At 34.6% G+C, this 10,823-nt stretch overlaps 1 protein-coding gene and 1 non-coding gene across 5 annotated transcripts in view; both read right to left on the reverse strand.

Annotated features, from left to right (window-relative positions):
* Positions 1–8,750, reverse strand: part of elf1 (E74-like ETS transcription factor 1) — a 104,788-nt gene extending 96,038 nt beyond the window's left edge. For all 4 annotated transcript variants that reach the window (XM_073921154.1, XM_068213153.1, XM_073921152.1 and 1 more), the window contains exon 1: positions 8,409–8,750. The gene's annotated coding sequence lies outside the window, so the exon portion shown is untranslated. The remainder of the gene's footprint in view (positions 1–8,408) is intronic.
* Positions 8,751–10,574: 1,824 nt separating this feature from the next.
* On the reverse strand, positions 10,575–10,646 carry trnae-uuc (transfer RNA glutamic acid (anticodon UUC)). Its single transcript has one exon. It is a non-coding gene; the product is annotated as a tRNA-Glu (tRNA).
* Between the last annotated feature and the right edge of the window lie 177 nt (positions 10,647–10,823).

The raw sequence follows: 10,823 nt of genomic DNA on the forward strand, positions 1-10,823 counted from the left end.
GCCACAGCAGTATGAACCGCCAACTTATCCAGCACATGTTTTTTATGCAGTGACTGCCATACACACTCATTCACACACATACACTACAATTCATTTATTATATTTGACACTTATTTCAAACAACTTAAGTCAAGCTAAATAGCATAGCATTTGGAGCAATTAAGAAATTCTCATCTGTATTTATTTAAACAATAATCAGATACACTTGTTAAAACCATGTAAATCAGCTGGCTTAAAAGACCAAATAAGTATTACTCAAGCAAATTAAGTGCTTCAATCATCCAGACAGAAGTAGCACACACACATGCATGTTAGTTTAACCAACTGCAAGACTTCCGCTGCATTAGTGATTGCAGTTATTACTTTTAAATAAAGCAGTATATAGTCATAACCGTAACCTCTGTAGAGCCATCCTCAACATAACCACAGGCTTTACTCTGCAGCGGTCACCTCCCTAAAATGCAGATAAAAAGAAACCTCTAATAAAATATTTAACATCAACATGTCACACCTTTTTCTATCTGGTGCAAAAGCTAGCACTTAATTTATTTAAACATTTAGTCTCGGAGCTAGAATCTAGCTTGACATAATGGTACTCAGTTCAACTCATTGTAGTTTTTGAGCATGAAATTCATGTGCAAATAGTACAAATTACTATTTTTTGCATTAAGTCAACTAAGAAGTACAAGTAAGAACAATGGTCAAGTTTTAAAGTATGGCATTTTCTGTTTTACCAAGCATTTACAAATAGTAAAAATTACTAGAGCTCAAATATTTAGCTTTAAGTAAAGTCAAATAAAAAGTATAATGTTTAGAAAACTGGTCAGGTTTTACAGTATGGCATATTCTGGTTAAATTAAGAAAGCAAACGTAATTTACAACCACATTTATTTCTAAATTACACATTGAGAACAGATTTCAAAACAAAATGACTGATTTTAGCAATATCATAGGTGGGATGTGTGAGAAACACTAGTCAACACAACTCTCTTCAAACAACAGTTCAACAAATAGCACACAAACAAATAGTCCAAAACATGTCAATTGCAGAAGTGAAATTCCATCCAACTAATGTCACTGCCACACCTCTCATACATGTAGAAGTTCCTTTTTTTCTAATAAAAATGCTATTAAGGTTTAGCTTAATATTAAATTACTAGTAAATTAAAATAAACGTGATGGTGTGGGTAATTCATATAATCATCATCTTAATATGTAATATTACAAAACAGAAACCAATGAGTAATATATTAATCCTGTTTTGTGTCTACTATATAACATAATGTCATATATTACAGTGAGGGTTTATGGCTAATATTTTTAGCATTTGCTAGCAGCGTTTATATTTTTCATTAAATGTGTCATTGAAACTTCTTCATTCACATGTCTTTCTTCTTTACAATGTCATTTATTGTAAAACTATACAGATTAAGCATCATAACCCAAAACATTAGAAAAAGAACAGAGTTTCACTCATGATTTCAATAGAGAAAACCAGTTTTGCACTTTCTTGCTAACTGTTGGCATTAGCTAGCCTGAAAACAGTAGCTTGGGACAAACTGTTTGCACAAATAACAGAAAACATCCGATAAAATCAACATTTTACGTACCAAAGTCATAAACAAAGAATCAATTTCATTGTCAGAACCACCTCCGAAAAGGCAAAGAGATTGTTTTATCAATTGATCTTCCTGTTAAAACTAACTAAATATATGAACACCACCACCTTGTGGAAACCTATGGACTTTACGTTTCTATGCCATAGGGACTTAACATCTGTTTTGCTATTGGCAGTGTTATGAAAGCCATATTTAAAAGATTAAACAACAACTCAACCCAATTTTTGAGCATGCTATAAATTGTATGGTGAATGCACACCATCCGAGCACACTTTAGATATCTTTGCTGATGCATAGACAGCCTGCAAAGTGACGGCTCATGTTGCAGCAAGCTCTCAGCTGATGATGCCCTGGTGCAGTTCCTGGATACAGAGTTTATAAAGAACGATGTCTTCAAATGTGGAGACAGATCAATAGACAGCCCATTAAGTCATAACTCATGTGATTTTCAATGCACCATCAGACCAAGACACAAAGTCGGAGCAGAGTAGACTGAGTCAGGTCAGGCCACTCTCGGGTAACTTTCCTTGCATATTCAAGGTTGGCACACGGGATGGGAGTTACCATCATGGCCACATATTCCAGAGCAAGCATGCTCCCTAGATAAAGGCTTCCCACATACAATACACTGACAAAATAAATATTCATTGTATTTTCCTACATTTTTTCCCAACATTTTACAAACAAATTTCTCTGGGCTGTTAAATTTACAACTTCATGTGTTTATATTCAGCCCATAGAAATTGTTTGCAACCACTTACCCTAAAAATCCAAAGATTTTTTTTCATTGTACCTGTCATTGTAGGCTTATGATAATTATTAGTTGTTCTTGTTGCAATTAATTGCTTATATTTTTAATCATAGTATACAGTATTATCAAAATAATGACACTAAGCTACACATCTAGGGTGCAAATCTCCTGTTGCACCACATCCCAAAAGGAGCCCTACTGGATTGAGATCAGGTGACCGTGAAGGCCATTTGAGTATAATAAACTCACTGTTGTGTTCAAGAAACCAGTTTGAGATCATTTGAGTTTTATGACATGGCATGTTATCCTGTGCTGATCACAAGATGGGTACACAACTATTACAAAGAGATGGACATGGTAATATTGATACTTGACTACACAACCATTCCACCAACCAAGCCTGTTCTTAGCTGACTGCTGTGGATTTCTGCTTCTGTAACTCATCTGCTTCAAGGTTTGATTTGTTGTGTTCAAAGATGCTTTTCTTTATACCTTGGTTGTAACGGGTGGTTATTAGAGTTACTGTTTGCCATGAACCAGTCTTGCTATCTTGCTCTGAACTCTCCCATGAAGAACTTGCAGTAAAATTGCAGTAGATCAGCGGTTTCGGAAATTCTCAGCCCTGATGGTCTAGTACTAACAACATCACATTCAAAGTCACTTAAATCACCTTTCTTCCACATTCTGATGCTTGGGTTGACAACTTCAGACAATCTCTGTCTGAATGTCTAAATTCTGCCATGTGATTGGCTGACCAGATATTTTGCAGTATACGCAACTGAACGGAGTACCTAATAAAGCCTTACTGTAACTGATTGTGAAAGTTTCAGCGACTCAATTCATTTATAGTAGTATATCCAATGATTTTTTCAGTGTACCTCTCGTTGTAGGCTTATGATTAATACTTTTTCCAGTTGCAATTAATTGCTGATGTTTTAATCATAGTACACAGTATTATCATAATATTGACAATAAATAGCAAAAAAGGGTTAGCATGTATAATAACCAAAAATACTTAGTTATGGTCTTTCTGTTAATGTTCAAGGGGGTTCATTCCGCTGTGGCAATCCCTGATTAATAAAGGGACTAAGCCGAAAAGAAAATTAATGTATAAATGAATGAATGAATGAATGAATGAATCTTAAAGTTCACATTAAACAAACGTTTAATTCGAATTTAATTACAAAAGTATTATAATGTCAAATAATCAACACTTTATAATAAGGCCTCATTTAGGGCTTTACGATTTGCAAAAAACAGACATTGCGATATTTTGTTTATCCGCAATTTAAATTGCGATATGAATATCATTTAAAAAGATAACTTTAGTAACTCTAGTTGGAAATAATTTACTAATTTCTAGTTTGACTTTGACTGGGATATTATAGATGAGTACGACAATGCATAAAATATTCAAAATTACCCCCAAAAAACATAAAACCAACTAGCTAAAGCATGGAAGAATTCAATAAAACGATGATCAAAATAAAATAAAAAGAGCTTTATGGTTTTCAGGGGAGTTTAACAGTATTGAGGTAGAGAAATTCAATAAATAAATGCAAAATAACACAGCATGTAGTCTTTATTATATAATCATACTGTCAGAATCTTATACAGGCCCATGCCTACTCTGAAATGTAGTTCCTAGTTAATTTTAATCCCAACTTGACGTTGAAGATCCTGCGATGTGACTATTGCAGATTCGCACATTGCGGTATCGATGCTGAAACGTTATATTTTGCAGCCCTAGTCTTATTATTAAATGCCAATGGATTGAAATTAACAGTGAGAAAAGTTTTGTGTTAATATTATTGTTAAAATACAGTTAAACTTTAGCCAGCTATATATAATAAAATGATTTGTAATCAGAATGTGACTACATTTTGAATGCATTATTAAGCATTACCTAAGTAAACTGACATCAATCATCAAAGAATTATAAGTACTTGTGTAGTTTTCATGCATTTAATTAAATGAACTAATGTCAAATATTAGAGCTTTACTGCTATAAATATTCCATCAATATTTAATCATGTAGTAGGTCAGACTAACAGTCCCTTATTTATCAGGGGTCGCCACAGCAGAATGAACCGCCAACTCTAGCAGTTTAAATAATAAATAATTCATTCATTCATTTTCCTTCGGCTTAGTCTCTATTTCAGGGCTCACCACAGCAGAATGAACTGCCAACTATTCCGGGATATGTTTTATGCAGCAGATTCCTTCCAGCCACAACCCAGTACTGGGAAATGCCCATATACTCTTACATTCACGCACACTCAATACTACAGCAAATTTAGTTCATCCATTTCACTTATAGCACATTTCGTTGGACTGTGGGGGAAACTGGAGCACCCAGAGGAAACCCACGCGAACACAGGGAAAACATGCAAACTCCACACAGAAACACCAACTGACCCAGCCGGGACTCGAATTAGTGACCTTCTTGCTGTGAGGCAACAGTGCTAACCACTGAGCCACCATACCACCCTATAATAAACAATTATTTAGTGCACTTTGAAGTGTCAACAACCTCAATATTGGACATGTCCATTATCCTCGTATTATTGAATATCAGCCTATGTCATTGTCATTCTGCGATTTCTTAGCCACGTGCTTCATCTGCTAAAAGACCCAGAAAGAGCATCTGAGGGCCTCTTTGTGCCTTCTGGTAATTCAAAGGCACAATAGGGTCATTGGGCATGAGTTCTGAGACTCAAAGTCATAAGGAGAAAAAGGGGAGTGCAGAGAGCTATATTTCAGAAAAGAGTCAGGACAGCACCAACTAGGGGGTAAATTTAGAGCCTCTCATTGAGGATAATTAGTTTCAGAAGACCGGAATTTCCAGCTATCTGAAGGCCTCTGGGGTGTGCTAGGGCCTGGGAGGAGGGTGGGGGGTTTGTAATGGGAGGGTACCAGAACCAGCTGATAACATTTCTGGATGAACCGAGCTGACTAATATCTCAAACTCCCAAAGCAGGAGAACACAAGTATACTCCCTGACCCAAGCACCTCCCTATGGCCAAAATGCTGAGAGCGCTACAGGCAAACAGATACTTCAATGTGCACGTCCCAAAGGGGAGCTTTGTATCCCAAAAAAATGTAAACATCTGGCAAACATTTGGACAGTTAGACAATTGGTGAGAAATTGAGTCACAAATAAAGTAAACATATTTCGAAAAAGACCACATCACTCCAAATGAGTTTACAAGCACCAGCAGATGGAATTGATACTTTGGTACAATATGAAATAATATTATTTGTATATATAATCGGTCTATTCACTACATACATACTGTCTTATATACCGTATACCAGAGGTGGGAGTAAATCACACATGTGCAAGTCACAAGCAAGTCTCAAGTCATAATCTTCAAGTCTCAAGCTAGTCAAGTCATTTCAAGTCAATCAAATTTTATATATATATATATTTTATATATATATATATATATATATATATATATATATATATATATATATATATATATATATATATATTTTATATATATATATATATATATATATATATATATATATATATATATATATATATATATATATATATATATATATATATATATATATATATATATATATATATATGTATGTATATGTATATAAACTGACCATTTTTTATGTGATTTGAAGTTTCAAATGAAATTAGAAGTGGTGATAATTGAATCGCTGATTATTGAGTTGCATGCTTTGCTATTGTTAATGTTTTAAAATGAACCGTTCTAATGAATCTAATGACTCATTTTAAGTGGTTCTTCTTAACGAACCGATTGATCTATTTCAGCAAATCCAACTGATTCATTTAAAATGGTATGCATTTCCAATAAACACTAATCCACAAATTAATTAAAGTTACCTACTTTTAATCTGGCCTGGCACTCCTTCTGACATGGAAAAAAGAATATCCCAAGTTATCAACTTAAAAAATAATTAACTCCAGTCAGGAATTGGTTGCAGTGCTTTATTCGGAACAGTACAGAGAACCGATGTTTCGGACCAATCTGAGAACCAATGAGCTGTTAATACTGTGCATGCGCGACTTAGATTTTTTGGTTTTGTTTTGTTTTTAAATGCACAATATATAAGAAACGGTTATGCATTTAACAAAAACAAGTTATTTAGAGTCATGTACCTCAAGTCCAAGTCAAGTCTCAAGTCATGTTGCGTCTTTTTTGGATATTTGTCAAGCAAGTCTCAATTCCTAAATGTTGTGACTTAAGTCTGACTCGAGTCAAGTCATGTGACTTGAGTCCCCCATCTCTGCTGTATACCATACCTGTCATTATAGCAGATACGCACAACATCAAGTAATAACATCACCATTAGTATGAACACTTTTTTAGTAATTAGACATCCTAATATGTATGTAGTTTAATATATATATATATATATATATTTTTTTAAACTTACTGACTCCGTTATTTCACCACACACATTACCATTGCATTTACTATGCATTCTGTATAAATAAAATAACATTCCCTATGTACAACCACAAAAATGTCCTTGACCCATAATATTTAGCAATTCTAAATAATTCACTGCATGTGACAATACAATAAACAAGCCGCTAGTACTACATGGTTTAGACTGGTCAATGTTAAAATTGAGGTAAAGTTGGTTTTACATTCGCACATTCGTTCAGTGACAACTTGTGACAGGCTCTCTACATTGTTTACCATAGTACTTTGAATAGTCTGAAATCACATGCAAGTATAACCTTAAAACAACATTAGCAGTTTTTGATCGGCTGTGAACGATGTATTCTGATAGTCATTGGCTGCTAGTACTGCATGGTTTTGACTGGTCAATGTTAAAATGGAGGTAAAGTTGGTTTTATATTCCCACATTCGTTCAGTGACAACTTGTGACAGGCTCTCTACATTGTTTACAATAGTACTTTGAATATTTTGTTTAAAATCAGATGTAAGTATGACTTCAAAAAAACAATAGCACTATTTAATATTGAGGTAAACTTGGTTTTAAATTTGCACATAAGTTCAGTGACAACTTGTGACAGGCTCTCTATATTGTTTACCATAGTACTTTGAATATTCTGTCTGAAATCACATGGAAGTATTACTTCAAAACAACATTAGCACTATTTAATATTGAGGTAAACTTGGTTTTAAATTCGCACATAAGTTCAGTGGCAACTTGTGACAGCCTTTTTATATTGTTTACCATAGTACTTTGAATATTCGGTCTAAAATTACATGCCAGTATGAATAAAAACAACATTAGCACTATTTGATTGACTATGAACAATGTATTTGGATAGTCATTGGCTGCTAATATAATTTGCCTAAAATTAGCAAAGAATATTTGTATGAAACTATTATTAAGCAGAAAATGTAAATGTATGAATATAAAACCAAATTTACCTCAATGTTAAATTACAACATACTGTATTATAAAAAGCCACATAAAGGGGCATATTATCTATTAAAGGGCATATTATCAACTTCCAGTGGCATTTTTGTCCTAAGCCTCAGGTCATTTTCTAACCTTGGTCACAAGTACTGATAATAATAACACAAAGGCAAGCCAGTTTTAAATATAAAGCCTACATCAACATAAGAGATTTGGATGGAACCACTGATGTCCCAGCACTAAAGACTGGGTAACTGATTGTTCACACTCATGTGAAGCCTTACTGTGTCTTAACCAGCAATGTCAGCCTGAGACAAGAGATTCTCACACTGAAGCAGTCACTACGGTCACATGCCCACAATCATGCTGGAACAACTCAGCGCACAGTTATGAGAGAAAGGGGCACAACAGAGCAGTGGGTCAAGCTATCCTGAGGGCTGTACAGATCAGGACTGGTAAATGAGAGATCACAAAGATGAAAGCATATGTTTGTTTAAAGGGAATGTCAAGCGTGTATAGTGAATGACATAAACCACGCTTGCACATTCAAACACATGAGAAAGAACTAAACAAGTGCACAAGAACTGTGAGGTCTTGAGTAACGTTAAAAGCACGTGAGAACTAAAAGTAACAAGTTATATAGCACTTACCTTCGTCTTCCCCATGGTCTTCAGGTTTAAAGGTTAACGTGAGGTGACTTTTATTTCAATGAAACAATTCCTGTTATTATCCGAATCCTCGTCTTGCGTCCTGATGAAACGTAGTGACTTTATCCTCTTTGCCAAAGACGGAATCTTCTAAAAGCGCATTGTTTTGAAGCCCTGGACGAGCTTTCTTGGTTTTCTTTTGCCTAACATAAGGTTTCACTGTTTTCACTGTGTGGGGAATTCCTTGCGCTCACATTTTCCCTCGAAAGCGATTGGTCCAGCGCTCGGCATCTGCACCGCAAGCGACAACGCGTCAAACTTGCAAACGCTCCCATGCATGCAATCAGTGGAGCGACGCGTCTTTCAGGCTTGTAGATGGGAAGAGTGACGTTGGCGTCCAGTAGACCAATCAAAAGACTTTATTTATGTGAGCAGTGTTTACAATGTTATTTTATTTCAGTAAGGCTTTTGGGTGGCATAGTGAGAGACATCTCTAGTTGTTCCATTCATTAACACTTTAATAGCACCTTACTTTTAGTTTTCAAGAGTTTCATTCCACATATATCAGTGGTGATATTAAGAAAACTGGGTTACAATGACTGTAACATCAACCCGTTTGTTATGAGACGAGCTTATGGTTTTGGTTAACGATGGTGTCCTTGCAGGTGAGTGAGCGTTGTCATAACATCAAATAAATGTAGACAGTCCCTTTATAGTTTTGCGTGTACAGTTTGTGGTGTCATAAAATTCAGATGAGCCCTTAATGCCTCTGTCTGCCCCTCCCATTATCGGAAAGCCTGTTTGGGGAATTCATTGGTAATACTGTTGTTTGTGGTCTGGGGAATTATTTATACATTCTTTGATATATTGTCCTCAGACTTTGAAAAGGTTTGGTTACACCTCTCTGGAAATGCTAGCTAGTGTTCCCCCATTTTATTTTCTAAATTTCCAAAAGAAACACTTTTCATACCCTACTGTTTCTTACAAAAAATATTTACTAACTATAATAGTAATTTACTGTTAAACTTACTTTGTTTAGCTATAACTATAAACCATATCTTCTCAGAATTAAAGAAAAATATTGTTAATAATAAAACTCTTTAAAGCACTTTTCAAGCACTTTCCAGATGCATTTACAAACTTTTCAAGAACTTAACAAGTGTGGCAAATGACATATTTACATACATATACCGTATACTTCATAACATTATATTAGATGATAACCTATTTGTTGATGGCATGTGTGTTTGACCCAAGCCCAGCACTGAACTGCTGTCATTTACTCTCTTAAATATCATGTGCTTACATCGAATGTGTCATCTTTCAAAAATAAATATTTATTTATTTTATTTCAAGTATTGTTCACACATGAATCATTAATCCCCATGCACATTTCTTCTTCCACTGTTTTAGCAAAGGGCACAGATCAAAAAGTTAGGCTACCTAGTTGCAACATTTATTCATTCATTTTATTTTCGGCTTAGTCCCTTTATTAATCAGTGGACACCACAGAGGAATGAACCACAAACTTATCCAGCATATGATTTATGCAGCGCATCTATTTATCTATATTATGCATATCTTTAATAGGTTAAATAGGTTATCTTTAGCATGCTAATCATGTCAGCAACATGCTACAAAGCATGCAATCTTCATTCTTCCATCCACAGTATTAACAATCTAATATCTGTACCTAAACTAAAAAATTATTGCAAACATTTTTTTCTTTTGTTATTGTTAAGAGTACAGATACAGAAAATGTATAAACCCTATAACAAGTTACAACACAAAATAAACAACAGAACAAAGCAAATCAAAAAGAGAAACAAAAAGAATGACAGGGTTAATATAAATTACAAATAGACCATTTTAAAGTTCTCTCAAAGCATGGTCAGAGTGATGAATAAAAGGTCATATAGAACACAGCTGGATATTATAGAAGAGACAAAACTGTTGTAATCATAAAAGCTTTACCTCTACAGTACATTACGTTGGATATTCTCAACCCAATGTCTTTGTAAACATTTTCATGTAATCATATAACTGTGTGTGTGTGTGTGTGTGTGTGTGTGTGTGTGTATATATATATATATATGTATATATATATATATATAAAATCTTTTCTGAGAAGGTTGTCTCGGTTAAAACGTTTTAATCTAAAAACCTTACTTCCCATACCGGGAGTCGAACCCGGGCCGCCTGGGTGAAAACCAGGAATCCTAACCGCTAGACCATATGGGACGATACTTTACTACATGTTTTTTTGACTATTGATACATCAGCAGAAATCCTGGTCCCTTGTGTTGATTTCATATTTATCAAGCGTTTAGTAAAGCAATTACATAAGCGTCATATTTTCTGGGGGTTGTGTAAGCAGACTTTAGCATTTGTTAGAGTATTGGCGTGGTTTTATAAAAG

The sequence above is a fragment of the Danio rerio genome, chromosome 14 (genome assembly GCF_049306965.1).
Source record: "Danio rerio strain Tuebingen ecotype United States chromosome 14, GRCz12tu, whole genome shotgun sequence".
NCBI classification, from domain to species: Eukaryota; Metazoa; Chordata; class Actinopteri; order Cypriniformes; family Danionidae; genus Danio; species Danio rerio.